Consider the following 19811-nt stretch of genomic DNA (forward strand, 5'->3'; position numbering starts at 1 on the left):
TCATCCCACAGAAGTTTCTGAGAATGCTTCTGTCTAGTTTTTAGGTGGAGACATTACATTTCCCAGCATAGGCTTCACAGCGCTCCAAATATACGCTAGCAGATTCTACAAAAAGAGTGTTCCAAAACTGCTCTTTCAAAAGAAACGTTCAAGTCTGTGAGTTGAATGCACTCGTCACAAACAAGTTTCTGGGAATGCTTCTGTCTAGTCTCTGTCTGAGGATGTTCCCTTTCCCAGCATTGGCCTTCAACAGCTCCAAATATGCACTTGCAGATTCTACAAAAAGAGAGTTTGATAACTCTTCTACCAAAAAGAAGGTTCAAGTCTGTGTGTTGAATGCACTCATCACAAAGAAGTTTCTGAGAATGCTTCTGTCTAGTTTTTATTTGAAGATATTTCCTTTTCCAGCTTAGGCCTCAGAGCGCTCCAAATAAACACTTGCAGATTTTACAAAAGGAGTGTTTCCAAACTGCTCTATCAAAAGGAATGTTCAAGTATGTGAGTTGAATGCACTCATCACAGAGAAGTTTCTGAGAATGCTTCTGTCTAGTTTTTAGGTGAAGATATTTCATTTCCCAGCATAGGCCTGAAAGCGCTCCAAATACCTACTTGCAGATTCTACAAAAAGTGTGTTTCAAAACTGTTCCATCAAAAGGAAGGTTCAAGTCTGTGAGTTGAATGCACTCATCACAAAGAAGTTTCTGAGAATGCTTCTGTGTAGTTTTTATATGAAGACACTTCCTTTTCCAGCATTGGCCTCAAAGCGCTCGAAATAAACACTTGCAGATTCTGCAGAAAGAGTGTTTCAAAACTGTTCTATCAAAAGGAACGTTCAAGTCTGTGAGTTGAATGCACTCATCACACAGAAGTTTCTGAGAATGCTTCTGTCTGGTTTTTAGGTGAAGATATTTCATTTCCCAGCATAGACCTCAAAGCGCTCCAAATATCCACTTGCAAATTCTACAAAAAGTGTGTTTCAAAACTGCTCTTTCAAAAGGAAGGTTCAAGTCTGTGAGTTGAATGCACTCATCACAAAGAAGTTTCTGAGAATACTTCTGTGTAGTTGTTATTTGAAGACATTTCCTTTTCCAACATAGGCCTCAAATCGCTCGAAATGAACACTTGCAGATTCTGCTGAAAGAGTGTTTCAACACTGTTCTATCAAAAGGAACGTTCAAGTCTGTGAGTTGAATGCACTCATCACACAGAAGGTTCTGAGAATGCTTCTGTCTAGTTTTTAAGTGGAGACATTTCATTTCCCATCATAGGCCTCACAGCGCTCCAAATATACACTAGCAGATTCTACAAAAAGAGTGTTCCAAAACTGCTCTTGCAAAAGAAACGTTCAAGTCTGTGAGTTGAATGCACTCGTCACACAGAAGTTTCTGAGAATGCTTCTGTCTAGTTTTTAGGTGAAGATATTTCATTTCCCATCATAGGCCTCAAAGCGCTGCAAATATCCACTTGCAGATTCTACAAAAAGAGAGTTTCAAAACCACTATTTGAAAAGGAAGGTTCAAGTCTGTGAGTTGAATGCACTCATCACAAAGAAGTTTCTGAGAATGCTTCTGTGTAGTTGTTATTTGAAGACATTTCCTTTTCCAGCATAGGCCTCAGAGCGCTAGAAATGAACACTTGCAGATTCCGCAGAAAGAGTGTTTGAAAACTGTTCTATCAAAAGGAACGTTCAAGTCTGTGAGTTGAATGCACTCATCACACAGAAGTTTCTGAGAATGCTTCTGTCTAGTTTTTAGGTGGAGACGTTTCATTTCCCAGCATAGGCTTCACAGCGCTCCAAATATACGCTAGCAGATTCTACAAAAAGAGTGTTCCAAAACTGCTCTTTCAAAAGAAACGTTCAAGTCTGTGAGTTGAATGCACTCGTCACATACAAGTTTCTGGGAATGCTTCTGTCTAGTCTCTGTCTGAGGATGTTCCCTTTACCAGCATTGGCCTTCAACAGCTCCAAATATGCACTTGCAGATTCTACAAAAAGAGAGTTTGATAACTCTTCTAACAAAAAGAAGGTTCAACTCTGCGAGTAGAATGCACTCATCACAAAGAAGTTTCTGAGAATGCTTCTGTCTAGTTTTTATTTGAAGATATTTCCTTTTCCAGCTTAGGCCTCAGAGGGCTCCAAATAAACACTTGCAGATTTTACAAAAGGAGTGTTTCCAAACTGCTCTATCAAAAGGAATGTTCAAGTATGTGAGTTGAATGCACTCATCACAGAGAAGTTTCTGAGAATGCTTCTGTCTAGTTTATAGGTGAAGAGATTTCATTTCCCAGCATAGGCCTGAAAGCGCTCCAAATACCTACTTGCAGATTCTACAAAAAGTGTGTTTCAAAACTGTTCCATCAAAAGAAAGGTTCAAGTCTGTGAGTTGAATGCACTCATCACAAAGAAGTTTCTGAGAATGCTTCTGTGTAGTTGTTATTTGAAGACATTTCCTTTTCCAGCATAGGCCTCAGAGCGCTCGAAATAAACACTTGCAGATTCTGCAGAAAGAGTGTTTCAAAACTGTTCTATCAAAAGGAACGTTCAAGTCTGTGAGTTGAATGCACTCATCACACAGAAGTTTCTGAGAATGCTTCTGTCTAGTTTTTAGGTGAAGATATTTCGTTTCCCAGCATAGGCCTCAAAGCGCTCCAAATATCCACTTGCAGATTCTACAAAAAGTATGTTTCAAAACTGCTCTTTCAAAAGGAAGGTTCAAGTCTGTGAGTTGAATGCACTCATCACAAAGAAGTTTCTGAGAATGCTTCTGTGTAGTTGTTATTTGAAGGCATTTCCTTTTCCAGCATAGGCCTCAGAGCGCTCGAAATGAACACTTGCAGATTCTGCAGAAAGAGTGTTTCAAAACTGTTCTATCAAAAGGAACGTTCAAGTCTGTGAGTTGAATGCACTCATCACACAGAAGTTTCTGAGAATGCTTCTGTCTAGTTTTTAAGTGGAGACATTACATTTCCTAGCATAGGCTTCACAGCGCTCCAAATATACGCTAGCAGATTCTACAAAAAGAGTGTTCCAAAACTGCTCTTTCAAAAGAAACGTTCAAATCTGTGAGTTGAATGCACTCGTCACAAACAAGTTTCTGGGAATGCTTCTGTCTAGTCTCTGTCTGAGGATGTTCCCTTTCCCAGCATTGGCCTCCAACAGCTCCAAATATGCACTTGCAGATTCTACAAAAAGAGAGTTTGAAAACTCTTCTACGAAAAAGAAGGTTCAACTCTGCGAGTAGAATGCACTCATCACAAAGAAGTTTCTGAGAATGCTTCTGTCTAGTTTTTATTTGAAGATATTTCCTTTTCCAGCTTAGGCCTCAGAGCGCTCCAAATAAACACTTGCAGATTTTACAAAAGGAGTGTTTCCAAACTGCTCTATCAAAAGGAATGTTCAAGTATGTGAGTTGAATGCACTCATCACACAGAAGTTTCTGAGAATGCTTCCGTCTAGTTTTTAGGTGAAGATATTTCATTTCCCAGCATAGGCCTGAAAGCGCTCCAAATACCTACTTGCAGATTCTACAAAAAGTGTGTATCAAAACTGTTCCATCAAAAGAAAGGTTCAAGTCTGTGAGTTGAATGCACTCATCACAAAGAAGTTTCTGAGAATGCTTCTGTGTAGTTGTTATTTGAAGACATTTCCTTTTCCAGCATAGGCCTCAGAGCGCTCGAAATAAACGCTTGCAGATTCTGCAGAAAGAGTGTTTCAAAACTGTTCTATCAAAAGGAACGTTCAAGTCTGTGAGTTGAATGCACTCATCACACAGAAGTTTCTGAGAATGCTTCTGTCTAGTTTTTAGGTGAAGATATTTCATTTCCCAGCATAGGCCTCAAAGCGCTCCAAATATCCACTTGCAGATTCTACAAAAAGTATGTTTCAAAACTGCTCTTTCAAAAGGAAGGTTCAAGTCTGTGAGTTGAATGCACTCATCACAAAGAAGTTTCTGAGAATGCTTCTGTGTAGTTGTTATTTGAAGGCATTTCCTTTTCCAGCATAGGCCTCAAATCGCTCGAAATGAACACTTGCAGATTCTGCAGAAAGAGTGTTTGAAAACTGTTCTATCAACAGGAACTTTCAAGTCTGTGAGTTGAATGCACTCATCACACAGAAGTTTCTGAGAATGCTTCTGTCTAGTTTTTAAGTGGAGACATTACATTTCCCAGCATAGGCTTCACAGCGCTCCAAATATACGCTAGCAGATTCTACAAAAAGAGTGTTCCAAAACTGCTCTTTCAAAAGAAACGTTCAAGTCTGTGAGTTGAATGCACTCGTCACAAACAAGTTTCTGGGAATGCTTCTGTCTAGTCTCTGTCTGAGGATGTTCCCTTTCCCAGCATTGGCCTCCAACAGCTCCAAATATGCACTTGCAGATTCTACAAAAAGAGAGTTTGAAAACTCTTCTACCAAAAAGAAGGTTCAACTCTGCGAGTAGAATGCACTCATCACAAAGAAGTTTCTGAGAATGCTTCTGTCTAGTTTTTATTTGAAGATATTTCCTTTTCCAGCTTAGGCCTCAGAGCGCTCCAAATAAACACTTGCAGATTTTACAAAAGGAGTGTTTCCAAACTGCTCTATCAAAAGGAATGTTCAAGTATGTGAGTTGAATGCACTCATCACAGAGAAGTTTCTGAGAATGCTTCTGTCTAGTTTTTAGGTGAAGATATTTCATTTCCCAGCATAGGCCTGAAAGCGCTCCAAATACCTACTTGCAGATTCTACAAAAAGTGTGTTTCAAAACTGTTCCATCAAAAGAAAGGTTCAAGTCTGTGAGTTGAATGCACTCATCACAAAGAAGTTTCTGAGAATGCTTCTGTGTAGTTGTTATTTGAAGACATTTCCTTTTCCAGCATAGGCCTCAGAGCGCTCGAAATAAACACTTGCAGATTCTGCAGAAAGAGTGTTTCAAAACTGTTCTATCAAAAGGAACGTTCAAGTCTGTGAGTTGAATGCACTCTTCACACAGAAGTTTCTGAGAATGCTTCTGTCTAGTTTTTAGGTGAAGATATTTCATTTCCCAGCATAGGCCTCAAAGCGCTCCAAATATCCACTTGCAGATTCTACAAAAAGTATGTTTCAAAACTGCTCTTTCAAAAGGAAGGTTCAAGTCTGTGAGTTGAATGCACTCATCACAAAGAAGTTTCTGAGAATGCTTCTGTGTAGTTGTTATTTGAAGACATTTCCTTTTCCAGCATAGGCCTCAAATCGCTCGAAATGAACACTTGCAGATTCTGCAGAAAGAGTGTTTGAAAACTGTTCTATCAACAGGAACTTTCAAGTCTGTGAGTTGAATGCACTCATCACATAGAAGTTTCTGAGAATGCTTCTGTCTAGTTTTTAAGTGGAGACATTACATTTCCCAGCATAGGCTTCACAGCGCTCCAAATATACGCTAGCAGATTCTACAAAAAGAGTGTTCCAAAACTGCTCTTTCAAAAGAAACGTTCAAGTCTGTGAGTTGAATGCACTCATCACAAACAAGTTTCTGGGAATGCTTCTGTCTAGTCTCTGTCTGAGGATGTTCCCTTTCCCAGCATTGGCCTCCAACAGCTCCAAATATGCACTTGCAGATTCTACAAAAAGAGAGTTTGAAAACTCTTCTACCAAAAAGAAGGTTCAACTCTGCGAGTAGAATGCACTCATCACAAAGAAGTTTCTGAGAATGCTTCTGTCTAGTTTTTATTTGAAGATATTTCCTTTTCCAGCTTAGGCCTCAGAGCGCTCCAAATAAACACTTGCAGATTTTACAAAAGGAGTGTTTCCAAACTGCTCTATCAAAAGGAATGTTCAAGTATTTGAGCTGAATGCACTCATCACAGAGAAGTTTCTGAGAATGCTTCTGTCTAGTTTATAGGTGAAGATATTTCATTTCCCAGCATAGGCCTGAAAGCGCTCCAAATACCTACTTGCAGATTCTACAAAAAGTGTGTTTCAAAACTGTTCCATCAAAAGAAAGGTTCAAGTCTGTGAGTTGAATGCACTCATCACAAAGAAGTTTCTGAGAATGCTTCTGTGTAGTTGTTATTTGAAGACACTTCCTTTTCCAGCATAGGCCTCAAAGCGCTCGAAATAAACACTTGCAGATTCTGCAGAAAGAGTGTTTCAAAACTGTTCTATCAAAAGGAACGTTCAAGTCTGTGAGTTGAATGCACTCATCACACAGAAGTTTCTGAGAATGCTTCTGTCTAGTTTTTAGGTGAAGATATTTCATTTCCCAGCATAGACCTCAAAGCGCTCCAAATATCCACTTGCCGATTCTACAAAAAGTGTGTTTTAAAACTGCTCTTTCAAAAGGAAGGTTCAAGTCTGTGAGTTGAGTGCACTCATCACAAAGAAGTTTCTGAGAATGCTTCTGTGTAGTTGTTATTTGAAGGCATTTCCTTTTCCAGCATAGGCCTCAAATCGCTCGAAATGAACACTTGCAGATTCTGCAGAAAGAGTGTTTGAAAACTGTTCTATCAACAGGAACTTTCAAGTCTGTGAGTTGAATGCACTCATCACACAGAAGTTTCTGAGAATGCTTCTGTCTAGTTTTTAAGTGGAGACATTACATTTCCCAGCATAGGCTTCACAGCGCTCCAAATATACGCTAGCAGATTCTACAAAAAGAGTGTTCCAAAACTGCTCTTTCAAAAGAAACGTTCAAGTCTGTGAGTTGAATGCACTCGTCACACACAAGTTTCTGGGAATGCTTCTGTCTAGTCTCTGTCTGAGGATGTTCCCTTTCCCAGCATTGGCCTTCAACAGCTCCAAATATGCACTTGCAGATTCTACAAAAAGAGAGTTTGATAACTCTTCTACCAAAAAGAAGGTTCAACTCTGCGAGTAGAATGCACTCATCACAAAGAAGTTTCTGAGAATGCTTCTGTCTAGTTTTTATTTGAAGATATTTCCTTTTCCAGCTTAGGCCTCAGAGCGCTCCAAATAAACACTTGCAGATTTTACAAAAGGAGTGTTTCCAAACTGCTCTATCAAAAGGAATGTTCAAGTATGTGAGTTGAATGCACTCATCACAGAGAAGTTTCTGAGAATGCTTCTGTCTAGTTTTTAGGTGAAGATATTTCATTTCCCAGCATAGGCCTGAAAGCGCTCCAAATACCTACTTGCAGATTCTACAAAAAGTGTGTTTCAAAACTGTTCCATCAAAAGGAAGGTTCAAGTCTGTGAGTTGAATGCACTCATCACAAAGAAGTTTCTGAGAATGCTTCTGTGTAGTTGTTATTTGAAGACACTTCCTTTTCCAGCATAGGCCTCAAAGCGCTCGAAATAAACACTTGCAGATTCTGCAGAAAGAGTGTTTCAAAACTGTTCTATCAAAAGGAACGTTCAAGTCTGTGAGTTGAATGCACTCATCACACAGAAGTTTCTGAGAATGCTTCTTTCTAGTTTTTAGGTGAAGATATTTCATTTCCCAGCATAGACCTCAAAGCGCTCCAAATATCCACTTGCAGATTCTACAAAAAGTGTGTTTCAAAACTGCTCTTTCAAAAGGAAGGTTCAAGTCTGTGAGTTGAATGCACTCATCACAAAGAAGTTTCTGAGAATACTTCTGTGTAGTTGTTATTTGAAGACATTTCCTTTTCCAACATAGGCCTCAAATCGCTCGAAATGAACACTTGCAGATTCTGCTGAAAGAGTGTTTCAAAACTGTTCTATCAAAAGGAACGTTCAAGTCTGTGAGTTGAATGCACTCATCACACAGAAGTTTCTGAGAATGCTTCTGTCTAGTTTTTAAGTGGAGACATTTCATTTCCCAGCATAGGCCTCACAGCGCTCCAAATATACACTAGCAGATTCTACAAAAAGAGTGTTCCAAAACTGCTCTTGCAAAAGAAACGTTCAAGTCTGTGAGTTGAATGCACTCGTCACACAGAAGTTTCTGAGAATGCTTCTGTCTAGTTTTTAGGTGAAGATATTTCATTTCCCAGCATAGGCCTCAAAGCGCTGCAAATATCCACTTGCAGATTCTACAAAAAGAGAGTTTCAAAACCGCTCTTTGAAAAGGAAGGTTCAAGTCTGTGAGTTGAATGCACTCATCACAAAGAAGTTTCTGAGAATGCTTCTGTGTACTTGTTATTTGAAGACATTTCCTTTTCCAACATAGGCCTCAGAGCGCTCGAAATGAACACTTGCAGATTCCGCAGAAAGAGTGTTTGAAAACTGTTCTATCAAAAGGAACGTTCAAGTCTGTGAGTTGAATGCACTCATCACACAGAAGTTTCTGAGAATGCTTCTGTCTAGATTTTAGGTGGAGACATTACATTTCCCAGCATAGGCTTCACAGCGCTCCAAATATACGCTAGCAGATTCTACAAAAAGAGTGTTCCAAAACTGCTCTTTCAAAAGAAACGTTCAAGTCTGTGAGTTGAATGCACTCGTCACAAACAAGTTTCTGGGAATGCTTCTGTCTAGTCTCTGTCTGAGGATGTTCCCTTTCCCAGCATTGGCCTTCAACAGCTCCAAATATGCACTTGCAGATTCTACAAAAAGAGAGTTTGATAACTCTTCTACCAAAAAGAAGGTTCAACTCTGCGAGTAGAATGCACTCATCACAAAGAAGTTTCTGAGAATGCTTCTGTCTAGTTTTTATTTGAAGATATTTCCTTTTCCAGCTTAGGCCTCAGAGCGCTCCAAATAAACACTTGCAGATTTTACAAAAGGAGTGTTTCCAAACTGCTCTATCAAAAGGAATGTTCAAGTATGTGAGTTGAATGCACTCATCACAGAGAAGTTTCTGAGAATGCTTCTGTCTAGTTTATAGGTGAAGATATTTCATTTCCCAGCATAGGCCTGAAAGCGCTCCAAATACCTACTTGCAGATTCTACAAAAAGTGTGTTTCAAAACTGTTCCATCAAAAGGAAGGTTCAAGTCTGTGAGTTGAATGCACTCATCACAAAGAAGTTTCTGAGAATGCTTCTGTGTAGTTGTTATTTGAAGACACTTCCTTTTCCAGCATAGGCCTCCAAGCGCTCGAAATAAACACTTGCAGATTCTGCAGAAAGAGTGTTTCAAAACTGTTCTATCAAAAGGAACGTTCAAGTCTGTGAGTTGAATGCACTCATCACACAGAAGTTTCTGAGAATGCTTCTGTCTAGTTTTTAGGTGAAGATATTTCATTTCCCAGCATAGACCTCAAAGCGCTCCAAATATCCACTTGCAGATTCTACAAAAAGTGTGTTTCAAAACTGCTCTTTCAAAAGGAAGGTTCAAGTCTGTGAGTTGAATGCACTCATCACAAAGAAGTTTCTGAGAATACTTCTGTGTAGTTGTTATTTGAAGACATTTCCTTTTCCAACATAGGCCTCAAATCGCTCGAAATGAACACTTGCAGATTCTGCTGAAAGAGTGTTTCAAAACTGTTCTATCAAAAGGAACGTTCAAGTCTGTGAGTTGAATGCACTCATCACACAGAAGTTTCTGAGAATGCTTCTGTCTAGTTTTTAAGTGGAGACATTTCATTTCCCAGCATAGGCCTCACAGCGCTCCAAATATACACTAGCAGATTCTACAAAAAGAGTGTTCCAAAACTGCTCTTGCAGAAGAAACGTTCAAGTCTGTGAGTTGAATGCACTCGTCACACAGAAGTTTCTGAGAATGCTTCTGTCTAGTTTTTAGGTGAAGATATTTCATTTAACAGCATAGGCCTCAAAGCGCTGCAAATATCCACTTGCAGATTCTACAAAAAGAGAGTTTCAAAACCGCTCTTTGAAAAGGAAGGTTCAAGTCTGTGAGTTGAATGCACTCATCACAAAGAAGTTTCTGAGAATGCTTCTGTGTAGTTGTTATTTGAAGACATTTCCTTTTCCAGCATAGGCCTCAGAGCACTCGAAATGAACACTTGCAGATTCCGCAGAAAGAGTGTTTGAAAACTGTTCTATCAAAAGGAACGTTCAAGTCTGTGAGTTGAATGCACTCATCACACAGAAGTTTCTGAGAATGCTTCTGTCTAGTTTTTAGGTGGAGACATTACATTTCCCAGCATCGGCTTCACAGCGCTCCAAATATACGCTAGCAGATTCTACAAAAAGAGTGTTCCAAAACTGCTCTTTCAAAAGAAACGTTCAAGTCTGTGAGTTGAATGCACTCGTCACAAACAAGTTTCTGGGAATGCTTCTGTCTAGTCTCTGTCTGAGGATGTTCCCTTTCCCAGCATTGGCCTTCAACAGCTCCAAATATGCACTTGCAGATTCTACAAAAAGAGAGTTTGATAACTCTTCTACCAAAAAGAAGGTTCAACTCTGCGAGTAGAATGCACTCATCACAAAGAAGTTTCTGAGAATGCTTCTGTCTAGTTTTTATTTGAAGATATTTCCTTTTCCAGCTTAGGCCTCAGAGCGCTCCAAATAAACACTTGCAGATTTTACAAAAGGAGTGTTTCCAAACTGCTCTATCAAAAGGAATGTTCAAGTATGTGAGTTGAATGCACTCATCACAGAGAAGTTTCTGAGAATGCTTCTGTCTAGTTTTTAGGTGAAGATATTTCATTTCCCAGCATAGGCCTGAAAGCGCTCCAAATACCTACTTGCAGATTCTACAAAAAGTGTGTTTCAAAACTGTTCCATCAAAAGGAAGGTTCAAGTCTGTGAGTTGAATGCACTCATCACAAAGAAGTTTCTGAGAATGCTTCTGTGTAGTTGTTATTTGAAGACACTTCCTTTTCCAGCATAGGCCTCAAAGCGCTCGAAATAAACACTTGCAGATTCTGCAGAAAGAGTGTTTCAAAACTGTTCTATCAAAAGGAACGTTCAAGTCTGTGAGTTGAATGCACTCATCACACAGAAGTTTCTGAGAATGCTTCTGTCTAGTTTTTAGGTGAAGATATTTCATTTCCCAGCATAGACCTCAAAGCGCTCCAAATATCCACTTGCAGATTCTACAAAAAGTGTGTTTCAAAACTGCTCTTTCAAAAGGAAGGTTCAAGTCTGTGAGTTGAATGCACTCATCACAAAGAAGTTTCTGAGAATACTTCTGTGTAGTTGTTATTTGAAGACATTTCCTTTTCCAACATAGGCCTCAAATCGCTCGAAATGAACACTTGCAGATTCTGCTGAAAGAGTGTTTCAAAACTGTTCTATCAAAAGGAACGTTCAAGTCTGTGAGTTGAATGCACTCATCACACAGAAGTTTCTGAGAATGCTTCTGTCTAGTTTTTAAGTGGAGACATTTCATTTCCCAGCATAGGCCTCACAGCGCTCCAAATATACACTAGCAGATTCTACAAAAAGAGTGTTCCAAAACTGCTCTTGCAAAAGAAACGTTCAAGTCTGTGAGTTGAATGCACTCGTCACACAGAAGTTTCTGAGAATGCTTCTGTCTAGTTTTTAGGTGAAGATATTTCATTTCCCAGCATAGGCCTCAAAGCGCTGCAAATATCCACTTGCAGATTCTACAAAAAGAGAGTTTCAAAACCGCTCTTTGAAAAGGAAGGTTCAAGTCTGTGAGTTGAATGCACTCATCACAAAGAAGTTTCTGAGAATGCTTCTGTGTACTTGTTATTTGAAGACATTTCCTTTTCCAGCATAGGCCTCAGAGCGCTCGAAATGAACACTTGCAGATTCCGCAGAAAGAGTGTTTGAAAACTGTTCTATCAAAAGGAACGTTCAAGTCTGTGAGTTGAATGCACTCATCACACAGAAGTTTCTGAGAATGCTTCTGTCTAGATTTTAGGTGGAGACATTACATTTCCCAGCATAGGCTTCACAGCGCTCCAAATATACGCTAGCAGATTCTACAAAAAGAGTGTTCCAAAACTGCTCTTTCAAAAGAAACGGTCAAGTCTGTGAGTTGAATGCACTCGTCACAAACAAGTTTCTGGGAATGCTTCTGTCTAGTCTCTGTCTGAGGATGTTCCCTTTCCCAGCATTGGCCTTCAACAGCTCCAAATATGCACTTGCAGATTCTACAAAAAGAGAGTTTGATAACTCTTCTACCAAAAAGAAGGTTCAACTCTGCGAGTAGAATGCACTCATCACAAAGAAGTTTCTGAGAATGCTTCTGTCTAGTTTTTATTTGAAGATATTTCCTTTTCCAGCTTAGGCCTCAGAGCGCTCCAAATAAACACTTGCAGATTTTACAAAAGGAGTGTTTCCAAACTGCTCTATCAAAAGGAATGTTCAAGTATGTGAGTTGAATGCACTCATCACAGAGAAGTTTCTGAGAATGCTTCTGTCTAGTTTATAGGTGAAGATATTTCATTTCCCAGCATAGGCCTGAAAGCGCTCCAAATACCTACTTGCAGATTCTACAAAAAGTGTGTTTCAAAACTGTTCCATCAAAAGGAAGGTTCAAGTCTGTGAGTTGAATGCACTCATCACAAAGAAGTTTCTGAGAATGCTTCTGTGTAGTTGTTATTTGAAGACACTTCCTTTTCCAGCATAGGCCTCAAAGCGCTCGAAATAAACACTTGCAGATTCTGCAGAAAGAGTGTTTCAAAACTGTTCTATCAAAAGGAACGTTCAAGTCTGTGAGTTGAATGCACTCATCACACAGAAGTTTCTGAGAATGCTTCTGTCTAGTTTTTAGGTGAAGATATTTCATTTCCCAGCATAGACCTCAAAGCGCTCCAAATATCCACTTGCAGATTCTACAAAAAGTGTGTTTCAAAACTGCTCTTTCAAAAGGAAGGTTCAAGTCTGTGAGTTGAATGCACTCATCACAAAGAAGTTTCTGAGAATACTTCTGTGTAGTTGTTATTTGAAGACATTTCCTTTTCCAACATAGGCCTCAAATCGCTCGAAATGAACACTTGCAGATTCTGCTGAAAGAGTGTTTCAAAACTGTTCTATCAAAAGGAACGTTCAAGTCTGTGAGTTGAATGCACTCATCACACAGAAGTTTCTGAGAATGCTTCTGTCTAGTTTTTAAGTGGAGACATTTCATTTCCCAGCATAGGCCTCACAGCGCTCCAAATATACACTAGCAGATTCTACAAAAAGAGTGTTCCAAAACTGCTCTTGCAAAAGAAACGTTCAAGTCTGTGAGTTGAATGCACTCGTCACACAGAAGTTTCTGAGAATGCTTCTGTCTAGTTTTTAGGTGAAGATATTTCATTTAACAGCATAGGCCTCAAAGCGCTGCAAATATCCACTTGCAGATTCTACAAAAAGAGAGTTTCAAAACCGCTCTTTGAAAAGGAAGGTTCAAGTCTGTGAGTTGAATGCACTCATCACAAAGAAGTTTCTGAGAATGCTTCTGTGTAGTTGTTATTTGAAGACATTTCCTTTTCCAGCATAGGCCTCAGAGCACTCGAAATGAACACTTGCAGATTCCGCAGAAAGAGTGTTTGAAAACTGTTCTATCAAAAGGAACGTTCAAGTCTGTGAGTTGAATGCACTCATCACACAGAAGTTTCTGAGAATGCTTCTGTCTAGTTTTTAGGTGGAGACATTACATTTCCCAGCATAGGCTTCACAGCGCTCCAAATATACGCTAGCAGATTCTACAAAAAGAGTGTTCGAAAACTGCTCTTTCAAAAGAAACGTTCAAGTCTGTGAGTCGAATGCACTCGTCACAAACAAGTTTCTGGGAATGCTTCTGTCTAGTCTCTGTCTGAGGATGTTCCCTTTCCCAGCATTGGCCTTCAACAGCTCCAAATATGCACTTGCAGATTCTACAAAAAGAGAGTTTGATAACTCTTCTACCAAAAAGAAGGTTCAACTCTGCGAGTAGAATGCACTCATCACAAAGAAGTTTCTGAGAATGCTTCTGTCTAGTTTTTATTTGAAGATATTTCCTTTTCCAGCTTAGGCCTCAGAGCGCTCCAAATAAACACTTGCAGATTTTACAAAAGGAGTGTTTCCAAACTGCTCTATCAAAAGGAATGTTCAAGTATGTGAGTTGAATGCACTCATCACAGAGAAGTTTCTGAGAATGCTTCTGTCTAGTTTTTAGGTGAAGATATTTCATTTCCCAGCATAGGCCTGAAAGCGCTCCAAATACCTACTTGCAGATTCTACAAATAGTGTGCTTCAAAACTGTTCCATCAAAAGGAAGGTTCAAGTCTGTGAGTTGAATGCACTCATCACAAAGAAGTTTCTGAGAATGCTTCTGTGTAGTTGTTATTTGAAGACACTTCCTTTTCCAGCATAGGCCTCAAAGCGCTCGAAATAAACACTTGCAGATTCTGCAGAAAGAGTGTTTCAAAACTGTTCTATCAAAAGGAACCTTCAAGTCTGTGAGCTGAATGCACTCATCACACAGAAGTTTCTGAGAATGCTTCTGTCTAGTTTTTAGGTGAAGATATTTCATTTCCCAGCATAGACCTCAAAGCGCTCCAAATATCCACTTGCAGATTCTACAAAAAGTGTGTTTCAAAACTGCTCTTTCAAAAGGAAGGTTCAAGTCTGTGAGTTGAATGCACTCATCACAAAGAAGTTTCTGAGAATACTTCTGTGTAGTTGTTATTTGAAGACATTTCCTTTTCCAACATAGGCCTCAAATCGCTCGAAATGAACACTTGCAGATTCTGCTGAAAGAGTGTTTCAAAACTGTTCTATCAAAAGGAACGTTCAAGTCTGTGAGTTGAATGCACTCATCACACAGAAGTTTCTGAGAATGCTTCTGTCTAGTTTTTAAGTGGAGACATTTCATTTCCCAGCATAGGCCTCACAGCGCTCCAAATATACACTAGCAGATTCTACAAAAAGAGTGTTCCAAAACTGCTCTTGCAAAAGAAACGTTCAAGTCTGTGAGTTTAATGCACCCGTCACACAGAAGTTTCTGAGAATGCTTCTGTCTAGTTTTTAGGTGAAGATATTTCATTTCCCAGCATAGGCCTCAAAGCGCTGCAAATATCCACTTGCAGATTCTACAAAAAGAGAGTTTCAAAACCGCTCTTTGAAAAGGAAGGTTCAAGTCTGTGAGTTGAATGCACTCATCACAAAGAAGTTTCTGAGAATGCTTCTGTGTACTTGTTATTTGAAGACATTTCCTTTTCCAGCATAGGCCTCAGAGCGCTCGAAATGAACACTTGCAGATTCCGCAGAAAGAATGTTTGAAAACTGTTCTATCAAAAGGAACGTTCAAGTCTGTGAGTTGAATGCACTCATCACACAGAAGTTTCTGAGAATGCTTCTGTCTAGTTTTTAGGTGGAGACATTACATTTCCCAGCATAGGCTTCACAGCGCTCCAAATATACGCTAGCAGATTCTACAAAAAGAGTGTTCCAAAACTGCTCTTTCAAAAGAAACGTTCAAGTCTGTGAGTCGAATGCACTCGTCACAAACAAGTTTCTGGGAATGCTTCTGTCTAGTCTCTGTCTGAGGATGTTCCCTTTCCCAGCATTGGCCTTCAACAGCTCCAAATATGCACTTGCAGATTCTACAAAAAGAGAGTTTGATAACTCTTCTACCAAAAAGAAGGTTCAACTCTGCGAGTAGAATGCACTCGTCACAAAGAAGTTTCTGAGAAGGCTTCTGTCTAGTTTTTATTTGAAGATATTTCCTTTTCCAGCTTAGGCCTCAGAGCGCTCCAAATAAACACTTGCAGATTTTACAAAAGGAGTGTTTCCAAACTGCTCTATCAAAAGGAATGTTCAAGTATGTGAGTCGAATGCACTCATCACAGAGAAGTTTCTGAGAATGCTTCTGTCTAGTTTTTAGGTGAAGATATTTCATTTCCCAGCATAGGCCTGAAAGCGCTCCAAATACCTACTTGCAGATTCTACAAAAAGTGTGTTTCAAAACTGTTCCATCAAAAGGAAGGTTCAAGTCTGTGAGTTGAATGCACTCATCACAAAGAAGTTTCTGAGAATGCTTCTGTGTAGTTGTTATTTGAAGACACTTCCTTTTCCAGCATAGGCCTCAAAGCGCTCGAAATAAACACTTGCAGATTCTGCAGAAAGAGTGTTTCAAAACTGTTCTATCAAAAGGAACGTTCAAGTCTGTGAGTTGAATGCACTCATCACACAGAAGTTTCTGAGAATGCTTCTGTCTAGTTTTTAGGTGAAGATATTTCATTTCCCAGCATAGACCTCAAAGCGCTCCAAATATCCACTTGCAGATTCTACAAAAAGTGTGTTTCAAAACTGCTCTTTCAAAAGGAAGGTTCAAGTCTGTGAGTTGAATGCACTCATCACAAAGAAGTTTCTGAGAATACTTCTGTGTAGTTGTTATTTGAAGACATTTCCTTTTCCAACATAGGCCTCAAATCGCTCGAAATGAACACTTGCAGATTCTGCTGAAAGAGTGTTTCAAAACTGTTCTATCAAAAGGAACGTTCAAGTCTGTGAGTTGAATGCACTCATCACACAGAAGTTTCTGAGAATGCTTCTGTCTAGTTTTTAAGTGGAGACATTTCATTTCCCAGCATAGGCCTCACAGCGCTCCAAATATACACTAGCAGATTCTACAAAAAGAGTGTTCCAAAACTGCTCTTGCAGAAGAAACGTTCAAGTCTGTGAGTTTAATGCACTCGTCACACAGAAGTTTCTGAGAATGCTTCTGTCTAGTTTTTAGGTGAAGATATTTCATTTCCCAGCATAGGCCTCAAAGCGCTGCAAATATCCACTTGCAGATTCTACAAAAAGAGAGTTTCAAAACCGCTCTTTGAAAAGGAAGGTTCAAGTCTGTGAGTTGAATGCACTCATCACAAAGAAGTTTCTGAGAATGCTTCTGTGTAGTTGTTATTTGAAGACATTTCCTTTTCCAGCATAGGCCTCAGAGCACTCGAAATGAACACTTGCAGATTCCGCAGAAAGAGTGTTTGAAAACTGTTCTATCAAAAGGAACGTTCAAGTCTGTGAGTTGAATGCACTCATCACACAGAAGTTTCTGAGAATGCTTCTGTCTAGTTTTTAGGTGGAGACATTACATTTCCCAGCATAGGCTTCACAGCGCTCCAAATATACGCTAGCAGATTCTACAAAAAGAGTGTTCCAAAACTGCTCTTTCAAAAGAAACGTTCAAGTCTGTGAGTCGAATGCACTCGTCACAAACAAGTTTCTGGGAATGCTTCTGTCTAGTCTCTGTCTGAGGATGTTCCCTTTCCCAGCATTGGCCTTCAACAGCTCCAAATATGCACTTGTAGATTCTACAAAAAGAGAGTTTGATAACTCTTCTACCAAAAAGAAGGTTCAACTCTGCGAGTAGAATGCACTCATCACAAAGGAGTTTCTGAGAATGCTTCTGTCTAGATTTTATTTGAAGATATTTCCTTTTCCAGCTTAGGCCTCAGAGCGCTCCAAATAAACACTTGCAGATTTTACAAAAGGAGTGTTTCCAAACTGCTCTATCAAAAGGAATGTTCAAGTATGTGAGTTGAATGCACTCATCACAGAGAAGTTTCTGAGAATGCTTCTGTCTAGTTTTTAGGTGAAGATATTTCATTTCCCAGCATAGGCCTGAAAGCGCTCCAAATACCTACTTGCAGATTCTACAAATAGTGTGTTTCAAAACTGTTCCATCAAAAGGAAGGTTCAAGTCTGTGAGTTGAATGCACTCATCACAAAGAAGTTTCTGAGAATGCTTCTGTGTAGTTGTTATTTGAAGACACTTCCTTTTCCAGCATAGGCCTCAAAGCGCTCGAAATAAACACTTGCAGATTCTGCAGAAAGAGTGTTTCAAAACTGTTCTATCAAAAGGAACGTTCAAGTCTGTGAGCTGAATGCACTCATCACACAGAAGTTTCTGAGAATGCTTCTGTCTAGTTTTTAGGTGAAGATATTTCATTTCCCAGCATAGAACTCAAAGCGCTCCAAATATCCACTTGCAGATTCTACAAAAAGTGTGTTTCAAAACTGCTCTTTCAAAAGGAAGGTTCAAGTCTGTGAGTTGAATGCACTCATCACAAAGAAGTTTCTGAGAATACTTCTGTGTAGTTGTTATTTGAAGACATTTCCTTTTCCAACATAGGCCTCAAATCGCTCGAAATGAACACTTGCAGATTCTGCTGAAAGAGTGTTTCAAAACTGTTCTATCAAAAGGAACGTTCAAGTCTGTGAGTTGAATGCACTCATCACACAGAAGTTTCTGAGAATGCTTCTGTCTAGTTTTTAAGTGGAGACATTTCATTTCCCAGCATAGGCCTCACAGCGCTCCAAATATACACTAGCAGATTCTACAAAAAGAGTGTTCCAAAACTGCTCTTGCAAAAGAAACGTTCAAGTCTGTGAGTTTAATGCACCCGTCACACAGAAGTTTCTGAGAATGCTTCTGTCTAGTTTTTAGGTGAAGATATTTCATTTCCCAGCATAGGCCTCAAAGCGCTGCAAATATCCACTTGCAGATTCTACAAAAAGAGAGTTTCAAAACCGCTCTTTGAAAAGGAAGGTTCAAGTCTGTGAGTTGAATGCACTCATCACAAAGAAGTTTCTGAGAATGCTTCTGTGTACTTGTTATTTGAAGACATTTCCTTTTCCAGCATAGGCCTCAGAGCGCTCGAAATGAACACTTGCAGATTCCGCAGAAAGAGTGTTTGAAAACTGTTCTATCAAAAGGAACGTTCAAGTCTGTGAGTTGAATGCACTCATCACACAGAAGTTTCTGAGAATGCTTCTGTCTAGTTTTTAGGTGGAGACATTACATTTCCCAGCATAGGCTTCACAGCGCTCCAAATATACGCTAGCAGATTCTACAAAAAGAGTGTTCCAAAACTGCTCTTTCAAAAGAAACGTTCAAGTCTGTGAGTCGAATGCACTCGTCACAAACAAGTTTCTGGGAATGCTTCTGTCTAGTCTCTGTCTGAGGATGTTCCCTTTCCCAGCGTTGGCCTTCAACAGCTCCAAATATGCACTTGCAGATTCTACAAAAAGAGAGTTTGATAACTCTTCTACCAAAAAGAAGGTTCAACTCTGCGAGTAGAATGCACTCATCCCAAAGAAGTTTCTGAGAATGCTTCTGTCTAGTTTTTATTTGAAGATATTTCCTTTTCCAGCTTAGGCCTCAGAGCGCTCCAAATAAACACTTGCAGATTTTACAAAAGGAGTGTTTCCAAACTGCTCTATCAAAAGGAATGTTCAAGTATGTGAGTCGAATGCACTCATCACAGAGAAGTTTCTGAGAATGCTTCTGTCTAGTTTATAGGTGAAGATATTTCATTTCCCAGCATAGGCCTGAAAGCGCTCCAAATACCTACTTGGAGATTCTACAAAAAGTGTGTTTCAAAACTGTTCCATCAAAAGAAAGGTTCAAGTCTGTGAGTTGAATGCACTCATCACAAAGAAGTTTCTGAGAATGCTTCTGTGTAGTTGTTATTTGAAGACACTTCCTTTTCCAGCATAGGCCTCAAAGCGCTCGAAATAAACACTTGCAGATTCTGCAGAAAGAGTGTTTCAAAACTCTTCTATCAACAGGAACGTTCAAGTCTGTGAGTTGAATGCACTCATCACACAGAAGTTTCTGACAATGCTTCTGTCTAGTTTTTAAGTGGAGACATTTCATTTCCCAGCATAGGCCTCACAGCGCTCCAAATATACACTAGCAGATTCTACAAAAAGATTGTTCCAAAACTGCTCTTGCAAAAGAAACGTTCAAGTCTGTGAGTTGAATGCACTCGTCACAAAGAAGTTTCTGAGAATGCTTCTGTCTAGTTTTTAGGTGAAGATATTTCATTTCCCAGCATAGGCCTCAAAGCGCTCCAAATATCCACTTGCAGATTCTACAAAAAGAGAGTTTCAAAACCGCTCTTTGAAAAGGAAGGTTCAAGTCAGTGAGTTGAATGCACTCATCACAAAGAAGTTTCTGAGAATGCTTCTGTGTAGTTGTTATTTGAAGACATTTCCTTTTCCAGCATAGGCCTCAGAGCGCTCGAAATAAACACTTGCAGATTCTGCAGAAAGAGTGTTTCAAAACTGTTCTATCAAAAGGAAC

Source organism: Pongo abelii, chromosome 5 (assembly GCF_028885655.2).
Source record: "Pongo abelii isolate AG06213 chromosome 5, NHGRI_mPonAbe1-v2.0_pri, whole genome shotgun sequence".
In the NCBI taxonomy this organism is placed as follows: domain Eukaryota; kingdom Metazoa; phylum Chordata; class Mammalia; order Primates; family Hominidae; genus Pongo; species Pongo abelii.